Source organism: Danio aesculapii, chromosome 16, assembly GCF_903798145.1.
Source record: "Danio aesculapii chromosome 16, fDanAes4.1, whole genome shotgun sequence".
In the NCBI taxonomy this organism is placed as follows: domain Eukaryota; kingdom Metazoa; phylum Chordata; class Actinopteri; order Cypriniformes; family Danionidae; genus Danio; species Danio aesculapii.
The window spans coordinates 40,398,137-40,422,366 of NC_079450.1; the positions used below are offsets into that span (position 1 = coordinate 40,398,137).

General features: G+C 34.2%; 1 long non-coding RNA gene across 1 annotated transcript; it reads right to left on the minus strand.

Moving 5' to 3' along the window:
• Positions 1 to 20,197: 20,197 nt before the first annotated feature.
• On the minus strand, positions 20,198 to 23,456 carry LOC130244003 (uncharacterized). Its single transcript, XR_008839185.1, has 3 exons — positions 23,335 to 23,456; positions 21,723 to 21,773; positions 20,198 to 20,788 (listed from the first exon to the last, which is right to left on the minus strand). It is a non-coding gene; the product is annotated as an uncharacterized LOC130244003 (long non-coding RNA).
• Positions 23,457 to 24,230: the final 774 nt, after the last annotated feature.

Here is a 24,230-nt window from a genome sequence, read left to right on the forward strand (position 1 = left end):
TAAATATACAGGATTTCCAGGAGTCGTGTGCAGCAGTCTTGATCAGCTCACCTGGAAACAAGTCTGAGTGGATAAAAAAAGCTGTGATGTTTATATTGATGGCAGTGATTAATAAATATATAACTTGAATGTATGAATCTCACAACAAATCTACATACCTGTCCTACTGATTCCTAATTTAGAATACTGATGCGTCGTTGTAAACTTTTGAAGACGTTTGTGATTGAATGATGCATGGATGTGTGAGCCCACAAACATGGCATGGCACAAAATTAAACATGATTGGTGGGTAACCTGTCAGTCATATAACACAGTGGGCAATTCCTGATGATTCCAAAGCTCGCTGAACTTCAGTCTGACTATGCAAGACTACGCTAAGCTAAGCTAAATGTGCTTCTGCCAGACCCAGAGATTGGCTGAATTGATTTAAAAATAGTAAAATTGAACTGCACATTAAAAGTACATTAATTCACAATTATTATCATAAACTATTATAATAATTATAAACATAAATGATTTTGGCTGTTCTTGGCTAGATCTTGGTCTTTCTCTTTAAATCCTGCTGTCTTTGAAGTCAGTATCTAAAATAAATTAAAATCAGCTTTATTTAAGCCTCTTAGCAGGATCATCCCAATGCTTGTGTTATTTTTAATCCTTCTTATAGTGTTTGGAAGACTGACAGAGAGAGAGGAGAGACTTGACTTTTAGGCCTTCTTTAATTATTCAGTAAAAACATAAAAGACCAAAGTTTTAAAAAAACAACACTAATAATAATTCACATTTACATACATTAACATTTTTCACATGCATATAGGAGATCATCAACACCACAAATACAATTATAAAAAACAATTTATTTCTATTTCTATTTGGTTCTCCATGTCATTGACCAGTTTTAATATTCATTCATTTTCTTTTCGGCTTGGTCTCTTTATTAATCAGCGGTCACAACAGCGGAATGAACTGCCAATTTATGCAGCATATGTTTTCACAGTGGATGCCCTTCCACCTGCAATCCATCAGGGGGAAACACCCATACACTCTTATTCACACACTACAATACGGACAATTTAGCTTACCCAATTCACCTATACAACATGTTTTTGGATTTGTGGGGGAAACCAGAGCACCCGGAGGAAACCCATGTCAACATGGGGATAACATGCAAACTCCACATACAGTTTGTAAAGTCAGTTTTAATACTATATTTTAATAACCATTAATAATACAAAACAGACACAGCGAGAGCAAACTGCATTGAGACAGTGTGTGTGTGTGGTGTGTGTGTGTGTGTGTCTTGTATTCCTTACATTGTGGGGATAAATAGTTGTTTAGCAAATAACAGTACTAGTAAATTTTGACCTTATATGAAGAGACAGTTTTGGGCCCCATAAGAAAATCATGTGATAAATAAATCAAACGGAATGAAGCATTTTGAAAATGTAAAAATGAAGATTGTTTCTTGTTAGGGTTGGGTTTATGACATAATAGTGTCAAATCCAACACAATTTCACGGTAATTCCTAACTTTTTGATTTAATTGCTAATTCGTATCAATTCATACGATCTAATTCGTACAATTTAGTACGATTTGCTCATCACCCAATGACGATTGGGTTTAGGGGTGGGGTTGGGTGCCATGCCTCCTTTTTAAAATCGTATATTTTTGTATGACTGAACTCGTACGAATTTGTGCGAATTAGCCACTAAACTGAAACCCTTTAAAAAGTTACATTTTCTTGTGAAAGCAGGGTGTCAAATCCAGTTCCTCGAGAGCCTCAGCTCTGCACACTTTAGCTTTAACCCTAATTACACCTAACTGAGTTTTTTTAGGCTTGTTTGAAACCTTGTTTGGTAAGTGTGTTGAAGCAAGGTTGGAACTAAACTGTGGAGAGCTGTGGCCCTCCAGGAACTGGATTTGACATCTTTTAGGGGATAAAATAGACAGTCTGTACAGTAGAAACATCATTACAGCTATGGAAGTTCTCATTAAGGCTGATAATCACATTTATGACTCGATCTGTACTTGCTAATCTAGCCGATCTCATGAACCAGGTCGCAGGTGTTTATGGTTTACAAGTGGAGGAAGATGCATGTGCACACCTGGGTTATATATACAGCAGCTACTGTATGTATTTAGGCCTTTTTACATAAAAATAATTTTGTGTTTTTGATAATATTCAAAATGAAGTTCACTAAAACCTGGCTGGAAAATTAGATGAATTAAAAAATCCTTTAAAATTCTATGTTTTAACATTATTTAATAATATAACTTCTTGTAATTTACTTATTGTAGTAAACAGTATTTTATAAGCCTATTTCCTTTTAGTAAGTAAGGGATTTATAGGTGTGCATTTTAACTTCTTAGGCATTAAATGTGTGCTCCAAACTTTTTCTTGATTGAGACATGTTGAATTCTTCTTTCATCATATACAAAGTTTCCAAATTGCATTGTTAGTAAATTACCTTATTTTTTTTCTGTGCTATCTATTATATTCTGTAAAGCAGCTTCTGGCCATGACATGTTCACACCCAAATTGTTAAAAGAGACATGCTTAAGGGATTATATGCATTGTCCTTTATTTATTCTTTTAGGTAAGGAGGATCTCCACTTAAGTATCATACTAGGAGAATTAGCTAATGCATTATAAAGCTTGAAGCATCAGAATCGATCACCATATCAAGGTATCAGTACTCTGTATCGGCTGCAAAAATTCTGATTGGAACATCCCTAATACAGTGTATATATGTATATATATATATATATATGTATGTATGTCAACCGTGTGGAGTTTGCATGTTCTCCTCGTGTTGCTGTGGGTTTTCTCTGGGTGCTCTGGTTTCCCCCGCAGTCTGAAGACATGTGGTATATGTGAACTGAATAAGCTAAATTGTCCATAGTGTATATATGTGACACAGCTGGATGGGCAAGTTGGCGGTTCATTCCGCTGTGACGACTCCAGATTAATAAAGGGACTAAGCAGAAGGAATATTATTATATTATATTATATATTATATTATATTATATTATTATATTATATATATTATTATATTATATTATATTATATTATATTATAGTCAGTATGCTTTATCAGGCCTCTACTATTCCTTCACTGTTCAGCTGTGTTCCTGATAATTTACTAGAAGGGTAAAATCTGGAACAGGGTGACTTTCCTGATTGAACTCGTCGAGTCTGTTAAGGAATCAGCACTAATGAAGGAGCTCAGGGTGGAGAGGATGTTTCCACTGAGCCTCGTGTGTGTTAAATTCGCATCACACGTCAGCGACTCACACCTCTCTGTCAGGACGGGTGGAGGGAAGACACCTGTCGAGGGAGGTGGGGATTCATTAGTATTCATTAGACATTTCCTACTAGATCCTGAGCCCAGAGGAGGAACGCCATTAGTCTCCTCCATAGAGATATACAGAGACCAGTGTGTGATCTTACAAAGGAGCAGAATGTATGGTTTACTTTCAAAAAATGCCTTTCCTCATGTCATTTCAGACTTGTGTGATTTTGTCCACTTGGGTGGATTTGTTAATGAGGTTAATTTAAATAATGTCAATACATTCATTCATATTCTTTTCGATGTAGTCCCTTTATTATTTTAGGGTTGTAAGAGTGGAATGAACCACCAACTTATCCAGCACATGTTCTACGCAGCTGATGCCCTTTCAGCCTCAACCTTTCACTGGTAAACATCCATACACACTCATTCACACACATACACTACGGACAAATTAGCCAACCCATTCACCTATACCACATGTCTTTGGACTTGAAACCCACGCGAACACAGGGAGAACATGCAAACTTCACACAGAAATGCCAGAACTTGCTGTGAGGCGATCATGCTACTCACTGTGCCGTGACGGCAAAAGTTAATACAGCATAAAATAATAATGATTCAAGAAAAAAAGTTTTTTTCATTATTAAATTGAACAAAATAATTTAACCATTTAAAAATTTTACCTAAATGAGCTCATTTAAATTTGATCATATAAGGCAGCAACTGAACTTAAGCATTTAATTTGAAATAGATGGATTTTTTACAGTAGAAACAACTTAAACAATAGCTTGACAAAAATTGTTTAATTACAATAAATAAACTGAGCTGAGAAAAACTCTTTTTGTGTACTAAAACTAATATAAAAATAATGCTAATATAAAACAAATAAAACTGACCTGACAGAATTAGATAATAAAATACACGTTATGAAAGAACATTTTTAATGGTTAAACAAAGATTCATGACAAAACTCAAAAAAGACAATACATATATACGTATATATGTGTATATATATATATATATATATATATATATAATATATATATATATATATATATATATATATATATATATGTATGTATATATATATATGTATATATATATATATATATATGTATATGTATATATAGTATATATATAGTATATATATATATATATATATATGTATATGTATATATGTATATATATATATATATATATATATATTATATATGTATATATATATATGTATATATATATATATATATATATATATATATATATATATATATATATATATATATATATATATATATATATATATATATACGTATATTTTATTTTTGACGTGAACTCTCTTTTTATTCCTGTCAACAAGGTAAAACTGAAAAACTCTCCAGCGTAACACCATAAACTAGATTAATGTTGAATATTTACCCATAGCTTGTGTACTAGGACAGTCGTTTCCATTCAGGTCCTGTTTTGTAGCGGCTGGGAGGTTTGCAGCAGCAGATGGGCCGTCCCGCTGTGTGCCTGATTGAAACACAGAAGCTGGAGCTGCCTCATAACAACATCACCAGCTCCTGTCAGCTCCAGCTAGGGAACAAATCAGCCTTCCTGCAGCTCTGCTGCAGTGAACACCACTCTGCTCCGAGGTGAAACAGGGCCCAGCCAAGGGCACAAAGGCTCCTTACGTTTTAGGACTGCCTGGCTGTCGCTGTTTACAAGCCTGTTGTGCTTGTGTGCTCACAGATGATAGTAGGAAAAACCAAAGCTGGACGTGCAGATGGCAGGGCCGTATGTGGATAGCCCACTGCAAATATTGAACTGTTGATTATATAAGGTGGTCCAAATGAGATGCTCACTACTGATCAATTGTCACAATACTAGAATTTCTTATTTCAATATAATTTGAAGCACTTTCACACCTGCCTCATTTAGTTGAGTTTGAATGAATCTAGGTGAGAATGCACCATATGCTCTCGGGTATTTACCTAAAGCGAACAAAAAAGTGTGCTGATAGCAGCTTGAAGAGGTGGCTTTCAAATGAAAACTAATTGTTCGTTAATGGCAAGAACATGATCTGCCCTCAACTACAAAATACTGCACATTTTTGGACTAAACCAGCTTGCCGTATGTGATGAGGACAAGTTGGCTGACTGTTTAGGCTGTTTAGCTCCGTAGCATGTCATGAACAAACCTGGAGATTTACAGAAGTGCGGAGCTACCTAGACTATATTAGTCAATACCTTTTAGTCTATACAAATATTAATACCTAGTCAAATTATTTAGTAGCGTACTTTATTTTGATGGTCCCTATTGCACATTTTGTTGACCACTTCTCAATTGAGTATTAGTAGTAGACTGTCTGCTTACTACCTGCTGATACTGCTCCTTTAACAGACATTTAACAGACTTTAAGAAACTTTGAAAATACGTGTCAACTAACCCTAACCCCCAACCTAACAGTCTACTTATAATCTAATGAGAATTAGTTGGCATGTAAATTCAATGTAATTTAAATTTAAAAAATGCAGTAAAGGGACCATCAAAATAAAGTGATGGATAGTTTTTTCCCACATTTTAATTCTAAATACAGTGTTAGAAAAATAGTTCAAAGGACACATCTAACCAATGAATGTGATGTAGATGATGTCCACTGCTGTATTTTGGTTTGTTTTCTTCTGGTTTAGATCAGAGCAGACAGTGTTGGTGTAAGAGGAAACCAAAATAGCTCAAAATGCTACAATGTATAATGTTTGCGCCTGGTCCGGACCAAAGAAATTGAATTACAATTAATTTGAAGCACCCTTATTATAGTGTCTCATTCCCAGCTAATGAAACCTTTTTAGAACATTGATTATCCTTTTTGTATGTGAATGTGAGAGTGTACGAGTGCTGGGTTGCAGCTGGAAAGGCATTTGCTGCATAAAACATATGTCGGAATAGTTGGCGGTTCATTCCACTGGAAAAATGAATGAATTTGATTAGAGCTCAAAGCAGTGAAGGTGAGGCTAGATCTCTGCAGTGCTTTTAGCATGCTAAGCCCAAACTATGTACAGTTTCAGCACAGTTTCAACTTGTATTTTGCTTGTCTGAATAGTTTGACCCAAAATAACAAGAATGGTCTGTTTTTGTATTCAGCACAGCGTACCGATTTAACATAGAATTTTCCCATATTGGGCATTTCAATTTTTTATCACCTTTCCATATAATCAATAAGTCAATCACTCAATCAATCAACCAATGTGTTTCTTCAGCACCATACCTCAAAGGTCTTCAAAAATTTAATGTAGCATTGTCAGAATTTGAATTTAATATTACAAACATTCAAATGGCTTATGAATGAAATCATTAACTGTCATGTGCATGGATTCATTAGATCATTGCTGAAATTGTTGATTCGAATTAGGGCTGTGAGATTTGGGGAAAATATCTAGTTGCAATTTTTATTTTATTTATTTTTTACAGATATTGCGATTTCCATTTGATTTGTGATTTAATTTTGTAGTTTAGTTTCAGCTCATATTTTGTATCGTAGCTTCTTACTGCTAAAATGCAGTGAGTGTTAGTTAAAAAATAACTGAAAAGATATTAACTAACTCCAACTTTTATTCAATTTTGTTTATAAATATTCAGAAATTAACACATCATTTTTCTCCAGAGCAAACAGTAGTGATTTATAGCGTTAGCTTCATGATGTTTTTTTCATAGGGTGTAACTGCTGCAAACAACTCTGAAAATGTACTTTGCTGTTGTGAGCTACTAGATTAACCGTCACTAGCAATACTTTTAGTTTACTCTTTAGCAAGACATTACTCATATAGCTGCCTATGGTGCTTTTTTCGGAGCTGATTGTTGTATTTCCTCATGCCGTGGCAAACAATTCAATTCAATTCATCTTTATTTTTATAGAGCTTTTACAATGTAGATTGTATCAATGCAGCTTCACATAAGATTATATTGAATTGAGACAGTGTCAGTTCAGTTTACTTTAGTTCAGTTTGGTTTAATATTCACTCCACTGCTGAGAGTCCAAACACTGAAGAGCAAATCCATCGATTCTGCGACAGCTCTTACAAATGACCTGTTTTTGTTTCATCCCACATTCGCTTTCTTGTTTGTTTGGTTTTTTTACTGTGGGCATTCCGCATAAGTTGGTTGCGCTATTCTGATTGGGCAGAACAAAAGTGTGCTCATTCAATTGGCTAGTAAGACTGTCATACACAGACGGCAGTCATGCATTTGCTCTGGGTGGAGGAAATTATATAATACATTTCATATCGCACCCTCTTGCGATTAGCTAATCACAACGTTTCAAATTGCCAATTGCGAATCAATTTCCATTAATCGGATATAACCATAAGATATGTACATTGTCTTTGAAAATTGGTTAGAATTATAACTCTGTTTATCCAATATCACCAAATTTGATTAATTTAGGCTGATAAATAGATTTAATATCAGCTAGAGAGAAAATGCCAATCTAGTATTTATCTCCACAAAGCTTTGACATATTCACTTACTTTATGTAAGCCATTGTCATTTCACTCACCACCCCACATCAATTTGGTAACAGATTCATAATTTGTCAAAAGCAGCAAACCAGTAAATCACATTAGAAGTGATTGTGTCCATGATTTTTCAGCCATTTTGGCTAAAATCATCTTGAAATGTCTTCAGTTTCTCATTACGCCTCATTCTTCCTCCATTACACTTGCTGCCTTAACTTCTGTGTGCACCCATATTAACAGCTGTGATTAATTTCTGTAAATACAGATGTAATTACACTGACCTTCACCTACCCCTTACACCTACTCAAACTAAACCTGTCCCATATCCGACCAAAATAGCAACAATGGCATTTTGCAATGCAGCATGTGACCACACATGAACACAATTACTTTATTGTGATGTACAGTAGTCAAAACACCTAATACACAGTGTGACCCACATTTCTGTTATTTAGGTATAGGCCTTGATTTTTCACCTCAGTGATGGGTAGCATTTGTGGTTGAACAAAGCAGGGTGGAGCGTCTTTGTCTCCTTTGCTGATGATATAGTGAGCTGGAGGCTCAGAGTAGAATGATATGAAGCCAACCCTCTGTCCTCTGGGTGACATTCAAAGGCTCCATAAATCCTGCTCTTTATGGGGCCAGTTTGCCATAAATCCCACAACCTAATTGGAGATGTAATGAATTACCATAATTAGTCATAGGCGGTTTTACATTAAATGGGAGGTGTGTGTGCCGCAGGGAGCAGTCCATCATGGGGGACGGAAATCTGTGTTCGTGGACAGCAGAGATTTTGCTGGAAGTTTCCCCAGCTGTCTAATCAGAGATCAGGCGTGTTGTGTCCTGCTGTCTGATTTCAAGCTTCAAACCCAAAAGGGTGATTAAATCATAAATTGGTTGTTTTTATTTATATCTACATCCTTTGAGAGATTTCTGGATCGTATTTTGGAAGGCTAAAAATATTTAGATTCGCTAGTAATTGCTAGTAAACCTTACAAAGCATTGCACAGTAAAACATTGGATTAAATGTAAGATATTTTAGTAATTTTTACAACAAAACCAATTTTCCATTGTGAGTTTTGCAAACATCCTGTAGAAAGTGGAGCCATCTTGCCAACTTTTCCCCTTTCAGCAAAATTTATCTGATGATGAAAGAGCTACCGTGCTGGCCGTCATCGAGGGTCGTTTTGCTAAATATTACCATTTGATTTTATAGGCTAATAAATGATTTGGTTAATGGATGTGCACTCTTTCCCCTGCTCCGCTTCGGACAGCTGCATATCCTTTATTACAGTTTGTTGGAAAAATATAGGTTTCATAAGTAAATGCCACAGAACAATTAATCTGAAGCGCATTAAATTCTAGTAGTGATGCTAAAACGCTAATAATTAAAACGGGCAACTGAAAAGAAGTTTGATGAGTCAAGCTGAAAAAAAAAAAAAGTGCAGTGGGTGCAAAGGTGGAGAGCAGGTGCCCTTCTGGCTTTAGTGCTCAATTTGGTAATGATGCCGTTTATATGAGCTAACATTGTAAAAGAAAATGACCACTCACAGATGGATTATGTCATTATTTGTGTGGAACACATCTGCAGAACATGGTCAGGGTTTAGGGGAGACTGTATTAAATAAGTTTTATGTATGTGTGTGTGAATGAAAGTTGACACGGATAAAGATATTACAGGTACATTTACAATCACTCTTGATAAAAAGAGTGTACATTTTACTACACTTTAGTATACTTTCCCTTTATGCACAAAACAATAGCTGTTTACGGAAGTAATATTCTTTAAAGGGCACCTATGATGAAAATCAACTTTTGTAAGCTGTTGGGACAGAACTGTGTGTGGGTATAGTTTGCCACAGTCATATTGGAGTGGTATAAACACAGTCTCTTTTTAAAAATGTACTGACAGTTAAATATGACCCAAATCCCAGTGATTTTGAGGCCCACCGCAACATTATGTAGAAGTGCGGTTTTCTCCGTCCACCCAATTGATTGACAAGTGCCGTGACTCCATAATAACATTTACACACATGTCTATAGAACATTTTTTGCAAAGAAACTGGGATTAAACATGTTACAACTCTCTGTGATCAGCTGCACCTCAATAATCAATTTTTAGTTAACATTTTTTTTAGAACAGAGCATGTTTGTTATAAAGACAAAATCAATATGCAATTCTAAGCCGCATGGTGCAAGTAAATGCGCATATGTGTGTGTGCGTACTGCAAACGGCATTTGTGAGTGACTCATCATTTCAGATAGGCTTATATAAACTCTACCACAAATACATCAAATAAACTTACTTGATATTTTTACTAATGAGCTGTATTTCAGCTTCATCCGTGTTTGTCTTTATCACTGATGCCGCCTTCCTATGCACACGACAGACAACAGATCGGAAGTCATTCAATTCCAATGGAGAGTAGTCCGGGAGCTGCGTGAAGTTCCGATCATTTCAGTATGCGGAAAATTCGGATCCGAATTGAGCTGCGGATCCATTAAAATATTTGAACGTCTGCGACTAGACCGTATGCGACTGGCTTACCGAATGTGATGTATTCCAGCGTTGTCCAAGCAGGTCCATGCGTGTTAGATGAGAAATAGTAGTTTATTCGTTATTTTTTGAATCAGAAAAAAGTATTATAAAAGAAAACATTTCTATTCATAAATGAGTAATAAAAAAAAAAAATTATTTGTTAATGTTGTCTTCACATTCCCTCCAAAATTGTTTGCAGTAGTATTCATTCATTCATTTAACCATGGTGAACACACAGAGAATAAAGGCTCTTGCTTTTGTATTCTTTATTTCGGACACTATTGCGAGAATCAGCTTAAAAAGAAAATTATCTGAATGTCGTGTGCAGTGGTAAGGCTTTGCATGGGATGCAGACAAGCACATTGGAGCGGTGGGCGGGGAGAAGCAGCTCATTTGGATTTAAAGGCACAGAGGCTACAAAAACAGCTACACTCTACTCACACACCAAAATGAGATGATTCTACATTATATAATAAATGATCTGATGGGTATTTTGAGCTGAAACTTTGCAGACACATTCTGGAGACACCAAAGTCCTATCTTACAACTTGTAAAAGAGGTAATATAGGTGCCCTTTAAATTAACTTACTTAATCTAATGTTTTCAATCACTTAATTGGAGGTAAATTTAGATTGATATGTTATTTAAAGGATTTTCTTTCATTAAACTATCCAAAAACTACTAGAACATCTAGTGATATATATTTTGCTGACGTTATTACAAATGTTCTAAAAGAATTCTAAAATCTAGAACAATAAGCATTTTAATAGTAAAATAGACGTGTTCTGTGTTGCCATGCTATTGCTGCGATACACCCTTGAATTCTGGTTTAATTTTATAGAAAAAAGTGAAACACCAAGGATGCTTTAAGGAGCTGCAGTACTCCTGTGATTCCAAACTCTCAAGAAAATACACATTTGTTTGTTGTGAATATGTGTCCTCTAAAGGCAAAAATTACTTACGATGCCTTTAATAAAAACTTTTTTGTAAACATACAGTTGAAGTCTGAATTATTAGCTGCCCTTTGAATTTTATTTTTATTTTTTTTGCCTTTTTTTTTTTAAATATTTCCCAAATTATGTTTAACAGAGCAAGGGAATTTTCACAGTATGTCTGATAATATTTTTTCTTCTGGAGAAAGTCTTTTTTGTTTTATTTTGGCTAGAATAAAAGCAGTTTTTAATTTTTTTCAAATTATTTTAAGGTTAAAGTTATTAGCCCATTTTAGCTATTTTCTTGATAGTCTACAGAACAAATCATCATTATACAATAACTTGCCTAATTATCCTAACCTGCCTAGTTATCCTAATTACCCTAGTTAAGCCTTTAAATGTCAGTTCAAGCTTTATAGAAGTTTCTTGAAAAATATCTAGTCAAGTATTCAACCCGATCTCATCAATCTGCGTACAAATAACACGACTTTACACTTTCCATTTGCGTGCAATGCTTACGCCAAAATCCATTTTTGCGTGCATATGATACGCCAATTCTCCCCATTCGCTTCTGTTGAGAACAGATGCGTACAAATACCACGCACCAACTCTACGGCGATGACGTCATGAACAAGACGCTCGGTTCCAACGCACAGTTCACCTGATGAGGGTCCATATTGCAGCAAGTAAGTCTTTTTTTCTCCTTCTTGTAAAGAAATCACGGCGTTAACCGTATTATTTTGATAGATTTTATGTTTCTGCATCACGTCACATGGAGTCGTGTGTTAAGAAACGGCAGATTGTGCGTTCAAAGTTGTTATTCAAGTGGTCGTTCGGTTAGCATAGCTGGTAGCCTAGCATTCACAGCCTGTTGCCATTGGTGATACAAAATGTATCTGTTTTTATTATGTTGTGACATAATTGGACGTTTTTAAACATCAGAGATGACGGCAGATCTACAAATTAAATTATAGTTGTGCATTTTGAACTTTAATATGACTCTCACACAAAGTTTCCGGTTGTTATTCGCTAATATATATACATACATACATACATACATACATACATACATACATACATAAACGTTATAAATTGTAATCAACGCTTGCGTAAGTCGGTTGGTCGATGTAAGTCGCTTTAAACATGTAACGTTAACCTTAATAATATTTTTTGGCAAAAGGATTCGTTTTGTTTGCTGAACGGGATTCAATGATCCGAGTCAGTAAAATGATCCGAGTCTTAGCTAACCTCTAGCTAAAGTGGTTACTTCGAGCATTAAAGTGGACTAATAAGTGCAAATAATAATAAGTGCAAATGGGCTTTATTCTCAAATTGTTGTCTTAATGTTATTAGCTATACCTGACGTCAGATCGGTGTTACAGAACATAAAAGCCGATCTGAGTGCTATAATAGTAACGTTAGACACCTTAACTTATGTAATTCATGCAGGCATCACTAGTTGCGTGCAGATCGGTGCAGATGCATAGTAGTATCCGTGAATATATATATATTTAGAGAATAGCATAACACGTAAAATCAAAATTAAATTTAAATAATTTATCAAGCGTTTTAAAATGCCACGTTAGACCTTTTTTTAAATCACTTACGTTAGTTTAAACGAAACAAAGAACTAAATTGAATCCATAAAATAATACAATAAATAGATATGATAAAATAATTGACACAAAATTGATTTAAGGTAAAACAAATGAATAAACAAGTATTAAAATAATAAATGAATTGTATTAAAATAAAATTATATAAAAGGTATAAAAAAGCAACTAAATAAGTTTCAAATTAATTTATTATTTATTTATTATTTTTCTAAAAATTAAATGAATAAATACAGTGCTACAATTAGCAGGGTGGAAAATGTGTAACCTCATCAAAATACATCTTTTTCCAATTAATATCTTGGAGACATTTTTGTTGTTAATTTATGACATTTATTTTTTTATTTCATTTATTTATTAGTTTGTGTTGTCTAAAAGACAGAAAAACACCGGATTAGGCTATTTCTGCTATATTTTAATTTTATATACAATAATTAAGCATGATTTAGTCTAAAGTCAGTGTCCCCAGCAGAAAGACATTTGCTACATTAAAATGAGGAATTTACCAATACAGTTTGCCAAAAAAGATTCTTTAGTAATTAATGAAATCTTCTGTTAAATGACGTAACTGTAGCCTTGTTAACATTAATGAAGTAAAATGACTAATGTTAAATCACATATCTGATGTGCTCCAAGCTTTGCTTTGATTGTAATAATCAACTCAAGTTTGAGTTGCAGTCTGATATCAGATCTAACTGACATACATTTATTTTTATAGGACAATGTTAGGAGGAAATAAGCACAAACTAGAAGCTGCTCTTCTGTTGGCAGATTTATTTGTTGAGGAGATACAGGCAAGTTTCATTCGTTATAAACAGATGTGTAATCATTTAACTCCTGTTAGTTAATGCCTAGTTTTCTCCCATCTGTTTCATTACATGCTAAGTCCCAAAACAAATATCAGATAAACCTGAATTAATAATTGTGCTCTTGGTACTTCGTAGTCTTAATGCAAATAGGTCATATAAATTACATTGTAATGACAAATACATATAGGTTTGATATTTTTCATGTTGCAAGCTTGATAAATTATTCATTTATTTTTGTATATCTGGCAAGCAGTTTCAAACAATTGTCCTAATGTGGCTTATTATTTTCCCAACAGTTTGTTCTCCATGGCTTGTTCCTCCCTAACTGCACCATGTACTGTGAAGCAATGAAATATTTTAAATATTTGCATTTTAACTTAAATCCCAAAATGCATCACAATTGCTACTGTACCCCATGTAGATAATGAAAGGGTGCCTCAGCTATATATATATATATATATATATATATATATATATATATATATATATATATATATATATATATATATATATATATATATATATATATATATACACACCACACACACACACACAGTCAGAATTATTAGCCCCCCTTTGTTTTTTTCTTTTTGTTTTTTTTCATTTTTAAATATTTCCCAAATGATGCAGTATATATGTATGTTGGATCATTTGGGAAATATTAAAAAAACAAAAAAAAAACAAAGGGGGGCTAATAAATCTGTGTGTGTGTGTGCGTGTGTATATATATATATATAATTGTTTTTTTTTTTTAATCTTGGAATAATTTTTAAATGAGTATTTTATTAACTTTTCGTATTGCTGTTTTGCAGACAGTAAGAATGCCTTGGCTGCAGAGTTGATGTAGGACCATTTGTACTGCAGCGATGACACAGTAAAATAGTGGGCTATTGATGTCAAGCAGTAGGCAATTAGTGGTAAGTAAAATGTTTTATAAATAAACACTGGACTGTTCAATGTGTAATGCAACTAGCAGTAGCTTAATGTTAAATTATGGTGTGGTGATCAACACTATTTACAGGTTCAGTTTATATTTATATTTTATATTTTGACTCAGAGGAATAAGTTTTATTTTTTAAAGGTGAAAGCAGGATGATTGAGCCATGCAACTCGAGTAAAACCAAACTGTATAATTTAAGGAAATCAATAACAGTAATAAAGAACTGCAACATTAGACTCCTAAATCAGGGCTCTGTTTTCTCGCTCCATATCTTCAAAAGGCAGTTTTTGGTTGTCCTTCTTGGTGCAGTTATCTCAGTTGTTTTATACACATCTACTTTTCAATGAGCAGCTACAAACCTCAAGATTTCTCTGTCCCTTTCTGTATCTGCAAGAGCACCATGTGTTACTTTTGTCAGTTTATAGGGTCATTTACTTAATCACTGAACATATTGCCTATCACTATCACCTATTGTACAGCCACAGTAAGGCTTATGGGGCAATTAATTAGTTTTCTGCTCCAGAAGACACAATATATAAGTTCACCACACCATATATGCATATTAGTATGTCTTTTGTTGTCTGGTCCTTTATTGTCCTGAAGTTTGTCTGTTGTTGCTGCACTGTGTGCAATAAACAGAACTTGAGTGCTTTTTTAACTTTTACTTTACTTTAGGAAATGCTGCAGCCGGTCCTGTTGCTGCTCGTAGGCTTGCAGCTGTCCATCGAATCACTCTTTGTGAGCATTTGTCAGAAGAAAACACTAGCATTTAAAGGTAGAATGTAAGTATTAGTAAATGATGCAGATTGGTGTTACACTGATTCATCTTGTTCAATTCCATGCAACACTTTTGTAATATCATTGCTTTTTTTTTCTCATATTACAGATCAGAACAAAAGGGGTCAGATGATTATTCAAAAGACTGCCCAAGAACAGAAACACTTGCTTAAAGAGATCCAAAGATACAACCGACAACCTAATGGTGACCATGTGGACACAGAAACTACAGTAACTGTCCAACAAAGCAGAAGAGAACAGGATTTAACCTTGACGGGAACAGAACACAGGTGTTGTATTAAGATGTAACTAACATATACATACACACGCACACACACACAGACACATAGACACACACGCGCACACACACGCGCTCACACACACACACACACACACACACACACACACATGTACGCGCACGCACACACACACACATACACATATATACGCACACACACACGCGCAACACACACACACACAATAACTTTATATGTGTATCAATAAAGTTTTTTTAATTGAAAATTTACCTCCATCATTTGGGAAATATTTGAAAAATAAAATTCACAGGAGGGCTAATAATTTGGACTGCAGCTGTACATGCATACACGCACACATACATACACGCACGCACGCACACACACACGCCACTGTTTCAGTGTGGACAAGCAGGAAGTAAGGGTAAATCTTCTCTTTAAAATTCACAGGTCATATGGTTGTGAAGTGAAAAGCCATTATTCTGGTTTAATAAATAGCCAAAACACTGTCATCTAATTATTCTTCTATTTAAAGTCTTTAAATGTACAATTTGTTTGTAATGTAAATAAGGTCTCTCTGATCAAATGTGAAGTGTGACCGTAATCCCAATACTCTTTATGTGTGGGACTTATAGGTTATCCGAACGCATTTCACAGAGGATGGGTTCCAAGGGCCTCTTGTGTACTGAAGAAAAGACTGCAGGAGCTCAGACTGAAACAGCAGCAGACTGTAGCGTGCACATACAGAGGATTCTGGACTCAAACTCCTAGCCTGATGGAAGAAGAGGAAAGGGAAATGGACTTGGATGATGACATTAGCTCTGAGGATGAAGATGAGGAGGAGTATGATACAGCGGTGGGATCGCTTTGGTTTCTAGACTTCAGAACATCTCTTTAATATATATATTTGATTTAGTTTGAAAGTTGAGTTTTTTTAAAACCATTAAGCTAAAGGAGATGATTAAATTCACTGACGTTAACACTCGGGCTGCACGATATTGGAAAAATCCGACATTGCGAGAGTTTTTCTGTGATATTTGTTGCTATATGATTAATGATTTCACTAGATGAATTGAATAGCTCAGTTTGGAAATAACTTCTCATTTTATATCAGTTGGGATGATTTTGTAGGCCAGATAATCTGCACAAATGAAATGTAATTAATTTAACTCTTTTGGTGAGTCTCACTGTATTTGAGAATAAAGTCAATAATCAAACATAAGCAAATGATCTTCACTGTATAAAAGTTAAATGCAAATGCATTTTTATTGCTATCATTTCTTGTACACAAATGATTTAAATGCACTTGAAATCTTACAGTCATAGGCCTTAAACAAAGCAAACAAGCACTCGTTCACCCTATTAAGGTCAAACTCACAATCACTCAACAATATGGTTCCTGATCAGCTATAGATCCACTCAGATTTCCTGAAGGATAAATAAACTGAAGCTGAACTGACATTGCAGATCCTGTGACGTGACTACTGTGAATGATCACATTGTGATATGGATGCTGAGGACGATATATTGTGCAGCCCTAGTTAAAACTGATGACAGAAATATGCAGTTCTTTACCTTTGTAACAACATGCTGATTTACACTGCTGTATTGTCAGGAACTATATGTTTGTATTGTTTCTGCTCTGCAAAACTTTTGGATCTCAAATGTCTGTAAATTCTTGCTTAAAGCTGTAGATATGAAATACACATTTAATTTGTCATTAAACTATTGGATTGACTTCTGTTAATCAAAATCCAGGCCTTGACAAAAGAATGAACTGGACACTTTAAGATTTAACTTGAACTACTTACATGTTACTGCTAGTTATCTCATACTATCTCCCTGTATACTATTAAGACACTGTCACTTTATCATCATTATCATGTTTACAAGCTTTTTGCTCTACCGTATCTACTGTTTTGCACTGTACTTTTGCATTATATACCGTTTTGCATCTGCACAACTCTAGTTTGCTCTGCTTGCCATATGCCCTTATTGTATTGTTTATTGTTTTTGTTTATTGTATTGTATCCTTATTGTATTGTTTATATATTTTTATTTTACTTGTATTTTTAGATTATACGTGTAATTGTATTTATTGTAATTTCTTTTCAGAATTCTCCTTTTTGTATTAATGTTATATGTTCGGGTCTGAGGGTTTTGATTCTCTGTATGTCCTGTACATGTGGTTGAATTGACAATAAAGCTGACTTTGATTTTGATGTTGGAACATTGAAAGTCCCAGTTACACTGTCATAGTAAGATAGATTTATCACACTTACACTACAAAGAGAACAACAGCGCAAGAGGTGTGAGTGTAATAACTAGTTTAAAATAATACTGAACCACTGGAAAAGTAAAGTAAGAAATTTACAGAAGCAGAGTACTTTATTCTCTTTTTTTCCTAAAATATTGTGCAGAACATCTGCTTTAAAATGAAGAATGTAGATTTTATGAATACCATAAGCAGAAGAAGAAAATGAAGTCATAAACTGATATTTTGCAGAATATTTCAGTTTCAGATCATCTGCATTGGACATTTCAGACTGTCATATGATTTATTATGGTTTGTTGTACTACGTCAAGTAGTTACATTTATTTTCACCCAATAACAATAGTCATTTAAACACTAATTAATGTAATCAGTAAATAGTTATTTTTCAAATTACATTACCCAACAATGTTTAAGAGGAGGTTTAATGTAGGAGAGAAAGAATATAAATGTGTAATAAAATGTATAATGTACAGTATAAAAATCCCCACAAAATATGAAACCCATCTCTGTGTGTTTGTGTGTCTCAGTCTTTGTGAAGCTGATTTGAGTATTGGACCAACAAAATGAGGATCAAGACAGTAAAATGAAGAGATGTTGGCAATCTGACACTCATGGAAAGAACTTTGAGGGTGAAAAAAAATATGATTTAAAGGTTAAGTTAAGGTTATGTTAGGCACATATTTAGCTGTGATGGTTAAGGGAAGGGGCTAGAGAATGTCCTCAGAAGGTGTGTTTGTGTGTGCCTGTGGACCATGCATTCCTCATGTTGTGGGGTTGTTATTTTGTTTAATAGTCAGAAACAAACACACACACACACACACACTTAATATGTTGAATATTCAAAGTGCTCTGAAACTAAACCTGAGATGGCATGTGTCTGTAAAATTATATATATATATATATATATATATATATATATATATATATATATATATATATATATATATATATATATATATATATATATATATATATATAGTTTATTTTTTTTTGTAGACCAGAAACAAATACACTGTTGGAAAGGTATTGACCTGAAGAGTAGCATATGTTGGTATGAACATTTTACATGTCCCCTGCTTTGAAAAACTGAGCATCAAATCCGTACTTTGGTGCATGTTTTGAAGGCTTCTAATTCAGCAAAAAAGGAGCCTACACACATAGGCCCAGCTGTAAAGGAGAGCTCTTGATCTTAGGAATCTTGTGAGTACAGTCAGCATTGGGCCCCAACTGGGGGCGCTGTAAAATATGGTTATAATTGATTTAATCCCATTTAACAATAAGATATTTAAAATCTGAAAACATATTTGTGTTTACCATCTCCATAACTCCCTCATTAAACTGTCAACCCACTAATTACAACTTCTAATTCTAAGCAAAACACAAAAATAAAAAAAAACTACAATTCCTACTAGCAGCGTCACGAAGTTTCATACAAATCAGCGCCATATTTGTAGTTCTTTTGGTTTGCAAAGTAGGGTTTGAAATTAGGGTTACAAAAAGATATATCTACTGCATAAATAAACTATCTAGTGCAATCAAAAAAGTGATTACACGACACGTAGCTTGGCTATGTCAACAAAAAGTAAATAAGTTGGTTCATTTCAGACATTTGAGACAAATTAGGTGTAAAACGCGCTAACTCCGCCCACAGCCCAAAGCACTTCCGCAATTTTACACTACACAAAAAATACATTGAAGACTCTAAGAAGAAAATAATACAAAATTAAATCATTAACAACAACATACAATATAATTGAGTTATCAATGAAAAAATAATACTTTTGTGTACGTCAAAGCTACGCAAATATGGCTAAAAGTGTCAATCACCATAGCAACGAACTAAAGCTACAGATAATTTACATAAACTTAAGACTGTGGAAATTAAATACATACTGTTTGTGGCACACTGTTTTAATTTGACATATATATATATTGACGTGTGTTTTGACTAACTTTTATATGATTAACTTTATGTTAAATCAGATCACATTCATTGTATGCACATTCATTGTATGCAGAAAAAATATAGTGTACTGATTCAGTAATGTGGTTAGTGTTAACAGAAACGTATTCATAATATCAAAATTGGCTATAATATGACCAAAGCACTGCTAAAGATGTTCTAAAGCTTCTATAATACAGTGTTCAGTGTCAAACACTGGGCCCAGACAGAGCTCAAAGTTCAACTGTTACTAGACTAGTACTTGAGAGTGTATAAATAAAGTACAAATCCTACAACATGACTTTAATTCACAAAATACTTTATTAACATCCAAGCAGGGCAGCACTGTGGCTCAGCGGTCACCTCACAGCAAGAAAGTCGCTGGTTCGAGTCCCGGCTGGGTCAGTTGGCGTGTCTGTGTGGAGTTTGCATGTTCTCCGTGTTTGTGTGGGTTTACTCCGGGTGCTCCAATCCAAACACATGCTGTATTGGCCATAGTGGATGAGTGTGTCTGTCAATAAGTGTGTATGGGTGTTTCCCAGTACTGGGTTGTGGCTAGAAGGGCATCTGCTGCGTAAAACATTTGCCAGTGGAGTTGGCGGTTCATTCCACTGTGGCAAACCCCTGATAAATCAGACTTAGCCGAGGAAAATTAATGAATGAATGGACTTCTACACACTCATTTCAATTTATCTTGTTTTGTACAGCATTTCTACAATGTAGATTGTGTGAACGTAATTTCAGATTATACTCATTTCATTCTATTCTAAATTTATTGTTGTCCACACAACTCAGTTTCATGGGAAGAAGTTTTTTTTTCTTTGCACCACCAAGCTGACAACAGATCTAATATTAGACTTCCTTTATGACACAGTCACCATCTATGTTCTCCTGTGGTTCTCAAGCTGGGGGCCAGGTCTTTTGGCTGAAAGAAATGGCAAAATAAACAAACAGATATTATACGTTTAGTTTCTGAAATATGTTACAAACAACTGTAGATTCTGACATGGTTTATAAACACTTCTACAAATGTCCCAGACAAAATGGGCTGGACATCTAAAATAGTTGACATTGAAGGCTGTTTATATGATGTTGTTTCTTGTTTTCATTCAAATGTAAAACCCATATTGTAAATCCAATCATATTTTGTGTGATATGAAGTACATCCCCTTCCAACTTAATATTCAATTATGACAGTAAGTACTTAAGAAAATAACAAAGCATATCATTTATGGATCAGTCATTGTTTAACAAAATGCCACTTAAAAAGAGTTCATAAGTTGAGCTGTAGTTGTGACAAAGTGTTGTCTCAGTCCATCAAAATGAGCCTACAACAGTGGTCCAGTTACCTATTATATACACACACACACACACACACACACACACACACACACACACACACACACACACACACACACACACACACACACACACACACACACACACACACACACACACACACACACACACACATGTAAATAACACCCAATTCATGCTAAATTAAATAGGTTTCATCTGTCCTTTTAAAGACAAATGATGTGCCATTTAACCAAGAAAGGTGAGATTACTATCATGGACATGGGTACTAATGAACATTACTTCTTTACAGCCCTTAGGAAGACACTATCAAAAAACAAAAGTATTTAATTCAAATCCTTTACACAACCAACCAAAATCAGACAACATATAAATCCCCCAAACATTAAATGTTTACTTCTGTATATACAGCATTGTAGCTTTAAATATTTTAACTTTTGTTTAAACGTTTCTTAGAAAGGCATACATTTTAGCAGAATTCTCTTGTTGTAGAATAGTTTACATTGATTCACACAATGCAGTTATATTGTATAACTACTAACCTTGTTTTCACATGTCTTGCACACGTATTGTACTGGAAAATGTCCAATGTGCTGTGAAGAAAAAAGAACAATTCTGTAAATACAAACCATTCCACCTTGATGTAACAGTAGTAAACCCAACACTACAGGTGTGATCCTGACTGGCATATCAGTAATCTACACATCCCAGTTCATTTGGTAAATTTCAGTTTTTTTTCTGACCAGTGTAATTGTGTTTAGTTAATATATCAAAATACAGTTAATAAATCCTTGGTTGCCTTTTGATGACAGTCATATTCTGTTTTTGGAATAATATGGGAAACGATGTGTATTTTATCATAAGCAAGCTCTTGTGAATTCGCTGGTACTTACCAAGATGTTTAAATATCTTCTATGTTAGCACATTGTTGATTTGGGTCTTTTCAAGGCATAAGTTCTTTACCAAGTCTAATTAAATATCAGGCAAAGATGAAGAAAACTTCCAAGGGTTACACTGTATAAACTGCAGGTTAAAATCATTTCTAAGCTAATTAAACGCTTAGGTTTTTACATCTAAACAGAGAAAAAAATATATTAAAAAAAACATTTCCAAGGTAAGAAAGACTTGGAGCCCACTACCTGATAATGTCTCTCGCACTACCAATAAAGTGTTTTTTCTTAAATAAAGGTATACCTTTTCCGATCTTGTGTGGAACTGTCCATGGTGGTAGTTCTGAACTGGTTAACAATTGGATACTCTTTACTTAATCCAGATCCTACACATTTAATGACCACTCAAGCAAAATACAAACTTGGTACATAATTTGTGCATATTTGGGTGCTTCTTTTAATATGTAGGCTACTGAATGTGCTTTAAATGAGTGATTGCATTTTATTTGCAATTAGATGTTTTATCATTAGTTCAAGATATTTGAGTTGAACCATGACTTATAAGATGAGATATTTAGTAATAAGTTTAGCATCTGCTGAGCAAGAAAGACTCAACAATGATCTCTCTCTTTACTCTCGACCCACAATCAAGAGTAGGTCAAGAGTATGGAGAGATATATCCAGCTTGTGCAGGATATGTCAGGTCTATCTTTTTTTACATACAACATTAGAAAGCTATGATTTACAGAAAGTATGGTTAAATAAAAATGTTGCAGGAAACATGTTAATCATAAGTTACAACTTCAGGTATAACTTCCAAAACAACATAGCAAGAACAAGTTGTCGGGAAGTGCCAAAATGGTATTATTATTTACATAAAAGTTGTCATTAAAAAGGTAAGAGGACAGTCCACTGTTCTTAGTATGTGTTTTATAGAGGTAAACCACCTGAGCAAACCTTTCTGTGAAAGAATCTGCACAACATCAGTAGCAGGAACAACTACTCACTGCATGACCAGAAATCAAAAAGTGTAAGTGTCAACTCTGTGTGAAGTAGCCTTATATACAGTATAACGCCACTGAAATGATTAGTTATTATTTTATAGGCAGGGCAAGATTTTGTGTAGATTCTAATATACTGAAATGATATTTGGGTTGATTTGATTGCACACTATTGCATGAAATCAGCATAGTTGTTGCTTCCCTGCACAATGTTAATAAAATTCCCTATTCTATATAAAAGAGGAAGAATAACATTTTATTACCAAAAGCTTTTGCTTGATTTTAAGATTTTTTTTGGCCCATTCCCGTGCTTGGCTCCAGAACACCTTTATCTGTGCTATGTTCCTGCACTTCAGGTCCAGCAGTTTCCCACACTGACCAAGAGAGAGCTATAGAAAAAAAAGAGAGAGAGAGTGACACAATAGGCTGTGAACTGTGCTCTATTTGATCAAGCATTGCTGATTTTCTACCACTTTTATAATAAGGATATAATTAACTGGATAACAAGTTAAGAGAAATTGAATATTGTAATAATATACCCATGATGCTACAAACCTAATTAGTAATGTACACATTTGAACAGAGATTATGCACGTCCATTATTGACTATTTAAATTATTTAAGTTGTCACTACTGCATGCACAAGTGAAGATTTGTTTTCTTGAACTTTATTAGTTATTTTCTTAAATGTGGTAATCATATTATAGAAAATCTCAATGGACTGAGTGACCACACTAGAATCACTGCAATAATTAGTTACCTGTAAAACATAACTATCTAAGAGGGAATTATTTACAGGAACAAACAGTCAGACATCAACATCAATAAGTACGTTTTGGAAAACACCTACTGTGGAGCAAATTTGTAAACGAAACATTTCTACAAATATTATTTTATATTATTATCTTTAAGTTACAAACTCTAGTTTTTAAAAAAAGTTTTTATTATTTGGCTTTCAAGAACTGACATATTTAAAGTCCACCTGCCTGGTGAGTTGTGGCGTATGGAATATGGTTTCCACGTCCAAGCCTATACTCATTAAAATTGAGAAAATAGCTGTTTCTATTATATTCACTGTTTAGTCAGATCACACATTTCAGCCAACCTCTTTTTAAAACCAGTCTTCACTACATTATCTACATTATATCAATTTGCTGAT